Below are 14,321 nucleotides of genomic sequence, written 5' to 3'. Positions count from 1 at the left end.
TGTCATGTAGACTATTATCATCACAGCAACATTTCTGATTTAAAAAAAAACCTCTGATTGACGTCTCAGTTTCTTTCCTCATGGACGAAGCAACGACAAACCCAAAATCCTGAATTCGGGCTCCTAGCCACTTCCAATGATCCAGGCAAAATGGCCCATGAGCAATGCACGAGTGCGCATGCGCCCTCATAGTCGGTTGTGAGAAGGATCCAGTGTGAATGGTTTACCGCAAAGGGATTGGCGTGGGATAGAAAGGCTCGACTGCAGAAGGCGCCAGAATTGACCCTGATTCTGCCCTTTCCTCGTATGCACACAGACCCTATCCCAGCAGCAATCCTAGGCCGGTGAGCCATCTTTCCCCTGCGAAACCCAAACCTTTTTCAGTTGCGACTGACTCCATGGTGACCACGGTTTCTCATCATGAAGGATACGTCCCCTGTAGGGATTGAGACGTATTTACCTGTTAGAATTCTACAAGTTTGATCATTCGGCAAGCCCCTGGAGTGTTAATGTCAGATCCGTGCTTTCTCGAAGGGTGAAGGATATTTAATCCAGGCACGGACTGGTTACAGGGAGGCAGCTGTCGAGCTCTTCAGATTAGTCCTAACATGCCAATATTGCTGAGCCTCGCCATCAGGTCTAGGTGAGTCGCTGGAGGGCAGCTATGGGAGTCCGATCTCCGTGAGGTGTAGTTTCGTATGAATTGCAACTACAACTACTGTGCCTGTTAATGGATAGCCAACGAGTGTATACTTCCCAAAGTGGCTCGACGAAAAGCCTCGCCACCAGCCTCCCACGGCGGTTGCCATGGGCAATAAATGGGCTGAGGTCATCACATACCAGGATGAGAAAAGACCTGTCACCGCGGAGATCTCCGATGACACCGGGTGCGTGGAGTAGCAAACGCACCAAACGGTTCTTTCTCGCTGGCCACCGGATACCTCCCCAACCCGGGCGAGACCTTCGCTTGGTTACTGCGCGCCTCCTAGTTGGTCGACCATCTGCCGGCTCTCAGTGTCGGTGCTATGTTGGAGAATACAGCTGCGCCCGATCCTGTCCACATCCAACACACACAAGGATACCCCCAGGTTAATGAGCAACAGCAGTATCACCGCCTGATTTCCTCCTCCCTATCTCGGGGGCTCCTCAACTGACAGAGATAATCTAATTAACAACTGACTGCACGTCAAACTTTCCCGTCTTTGTAACTCTCTGATTCAATACACCCTTCTCTGCAACATCCTGATATAACACACCCGGCACCTATGCAACCTGATATAACCACGCAACGCGTAATTGATTTAAAAAAACTACAGGTGCTAGAGATCGGAAACAAAAACTGAAAATGTTAGAAGGAAAGGCCAGCAGGCCAGGCAGCATCTGTGGAAAGAGAAATGATCAACGTTTCCGATCCGCGGACCTTTTTCAGAACATTATGTTCTTATTATTGCAGATACAACACGGTAACAGGCCCCTCCAGCCCAATGAGCGCGCACCGCCCAATGCACCCATGTGGCCAATTCACCTCCTAACCCGTACATCTTAGTCAAATCGCCTCGCCCACAGTGTGAAAACATTGAGTTAATGCACCCCTAACTACTACGCGTTAATACCGGGGTGATTGATAAGTTCGTGGCCTAAGGTTAGACGGAGCCAATTTTAGAAAACCTAGCGAATTTATTTTTCAACGTAGTCCCCTCCTGCATTTGCACACTTAGCCCAGTGGTCGTGGAGCATACAGATCTTGGATCTCCAGAAAGTGTCCACAGCAGGGGTGATTGATAAGTTTGTGGCCTAAGGTAGAAGGAGATGAGTTATACAGCTCTCGTTACATGCACACGCAGGTCAACTTTGAGTGATGATGCAGAAAGTTTGGTTAATAACGATCTCCTTCTACCTTAGGCCACGAACTTATCAATCACCCCGATGAGTTATTCACTGATGAGTTATTAACTTCAAACTTTCTGCATCATCACTCAAAGAGTTGAACTGCACGTGCATGTAACGAGAGCTGTATAACTCATCTTCTTCAACCTTAGGCCACGAACTTATCAATCACCCTCGTATTTCGTATGGGAGGAAACCCACGCGGTCGAGGGAAGAACCTTTAAACTCCTTACAGCTGAGGTGAGGGTCTCCGTCAGTCGGGATGTGCGTCCTGTCTGTCTAGATACACGAGCCAGGGCAGTACGATACGGAGAGCAAGCTGGTGCCCATGTAGCAAGCGCCCCCCCCCCCCTCCCCACGCATCTGATGAACCCAAAGGGAAGGACGGCAGAGACCGATACAGTTTGGTACCAGTCAGCGTTGAAATCAACGGAGGAATGCCTTAGGTCCGGATGTTTTCCCAATGGGGTTTACTCCCGAAACCTTTCCCATGAGTGCAAGGCAGGAGAGGTTTGAGATCAGAGGTTTCCTTCTCCTAGATGAGCTGCCACCTACGGCTGACGAGCCCCATCTACCCGAAAACTCCTTACAGACAGCGGCGGGAATTGAACCCGAATCACTGGCGCTGTAATAGCGTTACGCTGAACGTTACGCTTTGCTGTAGTTCAACTCTCAGTATAATGAATACCCCGATACAGCTTACTAACGTTCTGCTTCAACGCGCCCTTGGCTTGCACACCTCTCAACTTAACCACAATGTAAGAACCCCGATTTTATGCACCTTTAACTTTGCTGCTCATTAATATTTCGTCTCCTCGCCTATTTACTCCGCTATATTCCAACACTGAAAAATGCGAAACCTTTTTGGATGAATCAGGAAGTGGTGCTCTGGACTTATGGCAGTTTGTTGCAATTCACCTTTAGGATGTTGGGACTGCCAGCGTTCCTTGTTCCTACCAGAAACATATCTAAGCCACGCCAGGTAAGAATATTCGCTTAGTGAGTCTTACGCTAGATTTTGAATTCAGTGTAAAAGGACTGGAAGTAGGAAGTTCGAGGATATTATTCCAAACCAGGCGATTAACCCGTTGGGTAATGCGTCCCCACCGGCTTTCTGGCCGGTTTAGCGCAGCCGGCTGGGAATGTTTCAGTAGAAGTGACCAAAACATGTCATGGATTGTTGTAAAGCAAAAGTGTCCAATAACGTCTTATAGGAAGGTAACTTGCTCCCCTGGTTAAAGTCCATCCGTGACTCCTGTCCCGAACCAAAATGGTTGACTTAACTCCTATTGAGTTGACCCAATGAAACACGCAAGTAACAGACACAAAATGCTGGATGAACTCAGCAGGTCAGGCAGCATCTATGGAGAGGAATAAAGAATAAAGATTCAACGTTTCCGACCAAGATCCTTCAGTGGATTTCCAGCATCTGTAAAACCTCGTGTTTATGAAACACGCAAATTAAGAGACAGGGGCCGGTCTCGCCTCGAGAAAAGGAAAATTGTGCATTCCTGGTGTGCAGTGTGCCGGCCGGGTCGGCGTACAAGTGTGGGCGCGGTTCCTCCGCCGTTTGAACAGCCGGCAGCGGAGCACAGATCCCGGCGGCCGAAGGGCTGCAGAGGGAGCTCGCAGGCACAACAACCCCCTCATATCCCAGCCTTCAAAATGTCTTCAGCACCCCAATCCCACACATACGCACCCACCGAAAAGGCACAGACATACACAGAGCCCCACAAGTACATACCAGCGTTCACACACATATTCAATATACATACACGCTAACACAGAGAAACATTACTCCACGTCCACCCTATACATACACCGGTTCGCTCACTCACTCACTCACTCACACACACACACACACACACACACACACACACACACACACACACACACACACACACACACACACACACACACACACACACACACACACACACACACACACACAGAGTCAGAACCAGCACCTTCTCACGTAACACCCTCCATCAGGAGTTTCAAACAGTCTCCCGACCCCAAATTGTGTGTTGACGGCCGCCACCGGATGTAATTTCAGGGGCTCTGGCCCAGTGTAACCTGGCGCTGCGACCAGACTAAATTGTCCGGCGTTTCCTACAGTGGCTGAACCCAACCCCCTGCCTGTTTGACAGTCCTCCGCAAACATCTGGGGCAATTGATAGCCAGATCTCCCCGCTCCTCGCCAGAGAAAGCTATGTGGGGGGAAAAAAATAGAGGAGGCGGAATCCGAAGGATTACTTCGAAATATATAAGTAAAGGCCTTTCAGGGGTTTAAAATGTAACCGTCCTTCAAATTCAATTTGATAGTGGCGGGATACGGTAAACAATGTTTGCAGGTGTGATGTGGCCATTTGTGCGGACTGCGAGGGTGGAAAAATTGCAGCTTTGTGATGCTGTCTACCGTGAACTAATGTGTAAATTAGAGAGTAGAAGTCAAACAGCCAGGGCACATTCTCCAATAATAAATCCAAACAAGCCCTAGAGTCATTCGAGGAGCGTCTTCGCGCTAGGAGTTTTGTGCAGTTAGGATTACGGAGAAACACATCTCTCGGTAGATTGAGGTGGGAGGGGGAGGGAGGTGTGGGGGCGGCGGTGCTTGGGAAATGGGACCAAGGTACGGAGCGAATCAGCAGTCTGCCGTGGTTTAATTAAACAAGGTGTTAAGGGATTAGGTGGAACTTGTCATTAAAATCCACTCAGGGCCTCCTCGGGACTAGGAGATGGTGTTTTACTTTGGAGAGGGAGACGCGGCTGGTTGAAGGCATGAGGATGCATTAATGAAATCAAATTGCGCGTCAGCCCCTTATAGCAGCATCGCTGTGCTGGGGCTTGTTTTCTCGGGATGACTGAGATCAGCTCTGCCCTTCATCTGGCCTGGCGCATCTCGAGGACCCAAGCTCCCGAGAGAGTGGCTCACATTTCCCCGGCCGAGGGCTCAGTCTGGGAGAGCGCACCGGGGGACCAAATTCAGAGCCACCACCCCCCCACCCCCAACTTCTCCGAAAGTCGAGTCGCCATTGTTCTTTGGAATATTGGGAGCAGAGGGAAGTGAGTATTCCAGCGTCAGGTGTGGAAATAGACCAAAACAGGAGGCAAGGAGTCTCCCTGACCGTCAGCCTAATAGATCTGAACCCCATGATCGTGTTATATAAAAGGGAGGCAAAGAATGGGCGGTTGTACTTCGCGGTATGGACAAAGGTGATAGGGCCTTGAGATTACGGGAGGGAGGGATGAGGTGGGGAGTGACAGTAAGAAACTTAATATTCAGGAGAAATGGTTTGCACCACAGTAGTAGGAAAGAGCCTCAAGAGGAGGCTGGGAGAGCAGCCCCCACCAAAGGCAAGAGGATCCGAGGGCTAAGCTTCCCGCAAAGGGGAGGGGGGGGTGGTGAAGGTCTGGACTCAGTGACTAGAGGAAATGGCGGGGTCAGAAATACTCACTATGTTCTAAAGGTGCTTGGGGATGTATTTGGATATGAACGGTGTTGAGGGATACTGGCCAAATGCGGACAATTGGGGTCAATATAGATGGGCATCAGCGTCCCCAGGCACAAGGTGCGCTGGGAGGGTCCATATCTACTATTATTGTAAATTGTTACACCACTGACCTCCACGGTTCCTCATACCCCCCCCCCCCCACTTTAAGTAAAAGTTCACCTGATAGGTAGTTGAGAGTGGAAAGCCAGCCCCAGAAGGAGGGTTCACTGATAAAGGATTTCAGCCGGGGAGCATTGGCTCTCCAAAGATGCTGCCTGACCTGGTGAGCTCCCCCAGCATTATGAGTGAGTTACCCCAAACAGGGAATCCCACACAGACTGTGAGTCCTGTTCATTGGTTGGGGTGCTTCGGGCTGGTGAGTTGAGTTCAGAGAAACATCAGTCAGGTTCCCGCTCAATGTCACTCTGTCCACTCTCAATGTACGGAGATGAGACTGACGTGGATGAGGCCCAGTTATATTGACCGTCTGCACTGGAGAGCAGAGTTCCCTCACGAAGAATTTCCCTTTACCCTGGTGATGCAGTGGACAAATCTTGAGAATAAAAAAAAATCAAACACGCAAATGAAAAAGAGCTAAGTCAGGGCAGAGTAAATTTGATCCTGTTACCCACACCACGGTCTGTGCAGCAACAGATGCCAGTGGCTACAGCGCCTTCCTTTCACATGTTCAAATGCTTTCTCTTTGCTACATCTGACCTTGCGGCAGGCCCAGCTCTGATGGGGTCTCAGCTAGACTCTTTCCACATCTGTGAAGTCTATTATAGGCTTTTATTCTGCATTCACTGGGGTGGGGCATGGCTGCCACCAGGCTCAGGAGCCCGCGTGAGTGGGCTGGAGGAGAGGGGTGCTAACAGACGGAGGAAGATAGAGAGGTCAACAGGAGTGGAAAGGAAGAGGGTGATGGTGACAGAAGGGATAGCAGGTACAGAGTCTGAGAGACAAGGAATAAGAGACAGAAAGAGAAACGGATTATTATTACCAGAGAGAGGCATAGACAGTGCAAGGCAGATAAGAGTGGGACAAGCCAGACAACAGTAGCACAGAAAGTCAGAGAAGGATTGAATAAGTGATAAACAGTGCGGGAAAGACAAAAATATAGAGAATGAGATAGTGTCAAAAGGAGATGCGTGGACTGACACAGAACGTTCAGTTCACTGTTTTATTGTTTCCCTGACCAAGCAAAACAAGGAGAGATAAAAGTGTCTTATTTTATGAATTTTTGTGTTTTAGCCCATACACACTTTCAGAAATAAGTAGAGTTCAAGGGCCTCACTTTGGGCAGTAAAATTGCTTCACAAGCTGACATACATTTTAAGTTTCTGAAACAGTATAAATTATTTATTTTTTGAGCCCAAGTGAATGAAAACGCTCCCGTCTTTTATTTTTTCGTTGATAATGGTTCCTTTTGAAGGATGGGGAATCACGGCCTTCAACTGAGCAGTTGGGCCTCCTCCCTTTTAGCACACAAAAACCTGGCACTATTTGGCTTTTAATAGCTCTTGTCATGTGTGCTGTGTGCACTCTGATTTTTTTGTCTCACCTAGGACAAAACAGAGGCCCAGGGACCCTTTCAGCGCTCTGCGGCCTGCACCTTAGGGGTCCATTAGTGAGTGAATACAGCACTGACAAACCCGTGCAGTCCAATGTGATATCTATAAACGCTGACATATTTACTCGATGTGCAGTGCTGTGAAGGAAGGTGCTCCCTGAATATTAAAACATTAAGCAGCAGGGGGTGGGATCACAGGGTCTCGAGCTGTTTTAGGCATAACAAAGATACCTGCTCTTCAGGCCTAGTGGCTAAGACGGGCTGTCATTATGACTGGCTACAAGGCCCTTTTCACACTTCTAGCCTCACCATTGATTCTCTTTATGGATGGGAGGGAGGTGGTGGTGAGAGAGAAGGAGAAAGTTTAAATTGACACTGTGAATGTATTTTTCTGCACTGATAGTCAGGCTGGGGCTTTCTTTTAACCATTTCTTGCCCAGGGCAGGTTCTGGAACCAGAACTAAACAGCTGCAGGCATCCAGAGCTGGAGGTGGAATCGGCTTGGATGTGACGTTGGTGCAAACAGGTTGGGATTAATTTCTCCGAAACTTCCCCTTCCCCACTCAGCACCTGGCTCTCCTCACTATCATGGACAGGTTGCCCCAAATGCCAAGAATCTAAGGGTTAATGGTTTAATAGTTTGCAGCCTACTCCAGAAAGTGCTTTACATGAATATTTCAATCCCACCTCCCCACCCTACGGACAAAGCACCTGAAGATTTTGTCTTGTTTCAAAACCTTCCCTTTCCCTCAGCACCATTCCCGCCAAGATTTGTTACAGAATTCGCTCAAATTATTTACACTGAGCAGGTCACGGGATTAAAGTTTCAATTCCATCCTCTCATCTCCCGACTTGGGGAAGAGGAGCTGGGAATCTGAACTGGAGTTTACAGTACAGCATCAGGCAACTCAGCCCATCGTAAGGTGAGTGAACCAGCCGGGAAACTGACCCAACTGTGCCGACTGCGATGCCTATCTGCATTAAACCCCATTTCCCTGCATCCAGCCCATATCTCCGTGCGTCTTGCCCATCCACCTACCCTCAGTCTGTGGTTGGGTTTGTGTTCCATGTGATCTCTCCTCTGGCCAACTCAAGAGTCCTTGAAAGTGAATCTGCAGGTTGTAGAATTAGTGGTAAGTGAATTTATCCACACCGGTTCAGGAGCCTGATGGTTGCAGGGTAGTAAGTGTTCCTGAACCTAGTGATGTGGGACCCAAGGGCTTCTGTACTTCCTGCCCAATGGTAGTAGTGAGAAGAGGGCATGGGGTTGGGAGGGGGGTGTCTTTGATGATGGATTCTGCTTTCTTGTGGCAGTGAGTGATCCTTGTAAACGTCAGTCTTTAATATTTAACAGAAGTAGTTCATCCCTAGGTGTAAAATCCTTCAATCCAAAAAAAAACACACACATGACTTTCCTTTATCTTAAACATGCTTGGAAAGAATTATGTTTCAGCTGTGCTGGAACTTTTATTTTTCAGACATTTGACTGTCTGCACCCACAGCCCCCGTGGTGATTTACGGATAGATTGAGTTACTCTACCCTCTGGTGCCAGCACTGGGGCGATGGCATTCCCATTCATCTGCAGGTCAGCCAGTGTTTTCCTTCCAAGTATCACTATCTCCTGAGTAGACATTAAGCTGCGCTCCTGCCATCCACACTAAATTCCTCTCACAGTCCAGACATAGCTAACGCATTGAGAATGTTGTCAGTGATCCTTGAAGATTTAGCATGGAGATCAAAACTACAAGCACGCTGATCTCATCTGGGGCAGCGAAATCTGTGTGTGTAAATCTTCGACAGGGAAAGGGAAAATGAGCTGCAGGACAGTCGAGTGCAGCCACAATTTCACAAAAACCCTTTCTAAGCTTTAACTCTAGATGGAGATGAGCCACTCGGAGGCCAGATTCAGACGTTTGTCAGGACAGGCATGTCAGACGTTGACACAACGGCTTAGTCAAGCACGGATTTGGTTCGGTGCCTGAACAACCAGCAATGGCCAACACACCGAGTCTGAAGCAGGGCCTGCAACAGGTGCTCTCCGATGTTTAAGAATTCAATCAGCTTGGAAATCCGGCTCCGGGTCAAACTGCAGGGACCCGGACAGCACGATCTGCCGTATCTGGCCAGGGAAGGGGGGTGCCATGCCTAGCACTGGGCTGGGATGTGAGATCTGCCAGAAGACTGGGGCACTGGTTAATCAGCTTTCAGGAGAAAGTTGTGACAGGCAACTTAAAGTGTAAATTTAACCTGCTGGAGGCAAATAGAGTGTTTGTAATGATGATCTGAGGTACAAGGGTGTTCACAAGGAGCCCCGTGAGACAAGGGTATGGACCACATGCTTTCTGCAGTTACTACTCAGACCCCTTAACCTAATTCTGTAGAAGCTGGGGACAGGTTGATTTCTTTGGGAATATATTAACTCGCTCTTGCCCAGGTCTCTTATTCTGTTTTCCCTGTGTTGAAATACATTCGCATAACTTGGCAGCTGCTGGCTGGACTGTGTTGGTTGTGCAAGAATGTTGGGCCAGGAAAGGAGCTGGTGTGAGCCATGCCTGGCCCACGAGCAGTTTCAATGCTGCCACGTACCTCGGGATTAGTTCAGAAGACAGTTAACTCTCAGACACATGGATCCGGCATTGGAATCACACACTGGCCCAGACTGGGCCAGGACAGCAGATATACCCTGACTGGCCACTTTATTAGCCACACCTGCTCATTAATGCAAAAATCTAATCAGCCAATCGTGTGGCAGCAACTCAATGCATAAGGGCATGCAGGCATGGTCAAGAGGTTCAGTTGTTGCTCAGGTTAAACATCAGAATGGGGGAAGAAATGCGATCGAATTGACTTTGGCAGATGAATGATCGTTGTTGCCAGATGGAGTGGTTCGAGTATCTCCTGGGATTTTAATACATAACAGTCTTCAGAGTTTACAGAGAGTGGTGCGAAAAGCAAAAATAAAAAACTTCCAGTGAGTGGCATTCCTGTGGGTGAAAATGCCTTGTTAGTGAGAGAGGTCAGAGGAGAATGGCCAGACTGGTTCGAGCTGACAGGAAGGTGACAGTAACCCAAACAACCTTACAACAGTGGTATGCAGAAGAGCATCTCTGAGCACACATCACATCAAACCTTGAAGTGAATAGGCCACAGCAACAGAGCACTATACCAGGGTCCTCTCCTGTACCTTATAATGTGGCACTTAGTGTATTCCCCTAACAGAGATCAGCTGCAGTTTCAGGAAGAGCTAATATGTTCCTGGTCACTTCTGCTGTTTCCACATTTGCTGAATACAATTCAAGCTCTGGAAATGCCTTTCTCAGTGAGATACCACTGCGCAGGAGACAGCCACTGGACCTCCAGTGTTAATGTCAGTGCCTGGTCTCCTGCTTGGAAAATTCCCTCCCAAATATCTACCCAATTTTCTTCTGAGATCATTGATTTTATTTTCAGAAGTAATGCAGTTCACAATTGCCCTCTAAATAGAGAAAAAAAATTCCTCACACGACCCTGATATCATTTACCAAAATCTCAAAGCTGGTCCTTGAACTGTACGACAATGGGAACAACCCCCCTTTATCTTCCTGAACTAAACCAATTCTGATCTTGTACACCTCTATCAAATCTCCCGTCAGCTTTAAACTCTTACCTGCTGAGTTAATAACCTGGAGCTCAGGTTCACTGATTCAGACACGTAATCACAATGTTATCCTATCCAATGTACCATGAATGTGTTTCACATCAGTGGAGTTCAAGAGCTCCTGTTTCTAACCTCCAACCAGGTATATCAAACAGAAAGTGACATATGTAAGATGATAGAAAAATGTCGATGGCTGTCTAGGAGGGAAGGGTTAGGTTGCTCTTAGAGCAGGTTCAAAGGTCAGCACAATATCATGCGCCAAAGGGCCTGTACTGTGTTGTAATATTCTATCTTCTACGTAGATGCAAAATCTTGAGGCGTTAGGACCTCCAAGAAGTAAAATGAACCAGAAATAATAACTATAGTAGCCAATAATAGCAATTGGCGATAGTACCCACAACAGATCTGCACATTATCAACTATAGCAGCAGACCAGAGACACCAATTTGAGTTCCCAGGTAATTACTTTCAGTAGAGCAGCTGTGAGCATTGTTGAGTTTGTCCTCATTCAAGGCATAAATATGGCCAAATGTGACCTTACCTGTTTTGTTTGTTCAGAGACAATAAGTGAGGACTGGATCAGACTTGACTATAATGCCCCTATTGGCTGAATCACTTCCTGGTGCTGTCTAGCTTCTCATAAGACCAGGTATCCATCAAGCTGCTTTAAATGTCCAATGTGGCTCACAGCTCAATCATTATGAGCCAAAATAAGTAGGTTTTAAGGAGGGCCTTAAATGGTGGAGAGAGATAAAGAGATGGAGAGGTTCGGGGAGGTAATTTCAAAATTTAAGGCCTAAGAAACAGAAGGCCTGGCTTCCAATAATAGAGATGAAAGTCAGGGATGAGCAAGAAGATGGAATTAGCCTTAGAGTGCTATGGGCTGGAGGACATTGTAGAGAACGGTAGGGGCAGGGGAGAGAAGAATGAAGACTGGGCAATGCCAATCCCTATCAGACTTGTATTCCATTGAGACGGACAGAGGGAACTAAATCTGCCTTTTGTTTTTAAGTGCTGCTGATCTGTCCCCTCTTAAACAAATAGGCTTCTTTAAAAATTACATACACAGTTTGAAAAGCACGATTTACAAAGAAAGCCTCCTAAAGTTTTGCTGCGAGCAAGAAGAATTGTTCAAGTTCTGCCTCAGTTAACCTCGGAATAAATAAAAGCAGGAGATCAAGCAAGCGGAGCCAGGCATCAGTGAAGCTCCCCCCTCCCCCCACCACCGCCTCCTGTCTCCTCTCCCCAACAGAAGAGGAATGGGAACAGTGAGCAGGCCCACAGCTGGTCAGTCCCTACTGCTGAGCCCACAGTTCACCTCATTGATACATTAAGTTGGTGTAAAAGTCTGAACAAATTACTGATTTGCAACACTCAGGGTAGGACCGTTTACCGCCTTTGTTTGTGTGAAAATCTCACGTGGAAATGAATCTGCTGACAGACTCTGGCAAACTCACTGAAAAGCATAAAATGGGAAATTTTCTGCCCGTAAGTGGCATGAGCTAATGTCCATGTTTGAGCCACTGGACCATGCTGCTGGTTAGTGCAACGGGCTCTGTGATCTCACCGGGTATCTGACTTCTTAATTAGTGCAGAATTGTGGCACAAAGGAGTTGTGATTTACTCTCCCTCTGAGGCTCGGTGGGCGCACGGACGGTCCTCTACACAGTTGAGAGACTGAAGGTCCCACAACAAGCACGCTCCACACCGACTGAGCGTATCACAACAAAGTGGGGGGGGGGGCTGCGGCGAATCATTTTCATCGTTTTCAAAATTAATTGTAAGTAACATCAGACTTGGTTCCGACTCTAAATTATTACTCATCAAATGCTTCCTACCGCATCATCCCATGGACAATGAGCAGTGGTGGCTGTGATTCCATCTGCTCCTGAATTACCTATTGCCAGTTGCCAATGAGGACAGGGCAACCCAGTGAGGGTCAGCACCTTCAGGGGAGGGGACTGAACCCAGTGAGGGTCAGCATCTTCAGGGGAGGGGTCTGAACCCCAGGGAGAGTCAGCAACTTCAGGGGTGGGGTCTGAACCCCAGTGAGGGTCAGCACCTTCAGGGGAGGGGACTGAACCCAGTGAGAGTCAGCACCTTCAGGGGAGGGGTCTGAACCCAGTGAGAGTCAGCACCTTCAGGGGAGGGGTCTGAACCCCAGGGAGAGTCAGCACCTTCAGGGGAGGGGTCTGAACCCAGTGAGAGTCAGCACCTTCAGGGGAGGGGTCTGAACCCCAGTGAGGGTCAGCACCTTCAGGGGAGGGGTCTGAACCCAGTGAGAGTCAGCACCTTCAGGGGAGGGGTCTGAACCCCAGGGAGAGTCAGCACCTTCAGGGGAGGGGACTGAACCCCAGTGAGGGTCAGCACCTTCAGGGGAGGGGTCTGAACCCCAGGGAGAGTCAGCACCTTCAGGGGAGGGGTCTGAACCCCAGTGAGGGTCAGCACCTTCGGGGGAGGGGTCTGAACCCAGTGAGAGTCAGCACCTTCAGCTGAGGGGTCTGAACCCCAGGGAGAGTCAGCACCTTCAGGGGAGGGGTCTGAACCCAGGGAGAGTCAGCACCTTCAGGGGAGGGGTCTGAACCCCAGTGAGGGTCAGCACCTTCAGGGGAGGGGTCTGAACCCCAGTGAGGGTCAGCACCTTCGGGGGAGGGGTCTGAACCCAGTGAGAGTCAGCACCTTCAGGGGAGGGGTCTGAACCCAGTGAGAGTCAGCACCTTCAGGGGAGGGGTCTGAACCCAGTGAGAGTCAGCACCTTCAGGGGAGGGGTCTGAACCCCAGGGAGAGTCAGCACCTTCAGGGGAGGGGTCTGAACCCAGTGAGGCTCAGCACCTTCAGGGGTGGGGTCTGAACCCAGTGAGGGTCAGCACATTCAGGGGAGGGGACTGAACCCCAGGGAGAGTCAGCACCTTCAGGGGAGGGGACTGAACCCCAGTGAGGGTCAGCACCTTTGGGGGAGGGGTCTGAACCCAGTGAGGGTCAGCACCTTCAGGGGAGGGGTCTAAACCCCAGGGAGAGTCAGCACCTTCAGGGGAGGGGTCTGAACCCCAGTGAGGGTCAGCACCTTCAGGGGAGGAGACTGAACCCCAGTGAGGGTCAGCACCTTCAGGGGAGGGGTCAGCACCTTCAGGGGAGGGGTCTGAACCCAGTGAGAGTCAGCACCTTCAGGGGTGGGGTCTGAACCCAGTGAGAGTCAGCACCTTCAGGGGAGGAGACTGAACCCCAGTGAGAGTCAGCACCTTCAGGGGAGGAGACTGAACCCCAGTGAGGGTCAGCACCTTCAGGGGAGGGGTCTGAACCCCAGGGAGAGTCAGCACCTTCAGGGGAGGGGACTGAACCCAGTGAGGGTCAGCACCTTCAGGGGTGGGGTCTGAACCCAGTGAGAGTCAGCACCTTCAGGGGAGGGGTCTGAACCCCAGTGAGGGTCAGCACCTTCAGGGGAGGGGACTGAACCCCAGTGAGAGTCAGCACCTTCAGGGGAGGAGACTGAACCCCAGTGAGGGTCAGCACCTTCAGGGGAGGGGTCTGAACCCAGTGAGGGTCAGCACCTTCAGGGGAGGGGACTGAACCCCAGTGAGAGTCAGCACCTTCAGGGGTGGGGTCTGAACCCAGTGAGAGTCAGCACCTTCAGGGGAGGGGACTGAACCCCAGTGAGAGTCAGCACCTTCAGGGGAGGGGACTGAACCCAGTGAGGGTCAGCACCTTCAGGGGAGGGGTCTGAACCCAATGAGG

At 49.6% G+C, this 14,321-nt stretch overlaps 1 protein-coding gene across 5 annotated transcripts in view; it reads right to left on the bottom strand.

Moving 5' to 3' along the window:
• Positions 1-14,321, bottom strand: part of LOC140718379 (paired box protein Pax-7) — a 145,605-nt gene that overhangs the window by 70,625 nt on the left and 60,659 nt on the right. The gene's annotated exons all lie outside the window — the stretch shown is intronic.

Source organism: Hemitrygon akajei, chromosome 29, assembly GCF_048418815.1.
Source record: "Hemitrygon akajei chromosome 29, sHemAka1.3, whole genome shotgun sequence".
In the NCBI taxonomy this organism is placed as follows: domain Eukaryota; kingdom Metazoa; phylum Chordata; class Chondrichthyes; order Myliobatiformes; family Dasyatidae; genus Hemitrygon; species Hemitrygon akajei.
The sequence above is the reverse complement of the archived record's forward strand: the minus strand, read 5'-3'. Positions and strand labels throughout refer to the sequence as shown.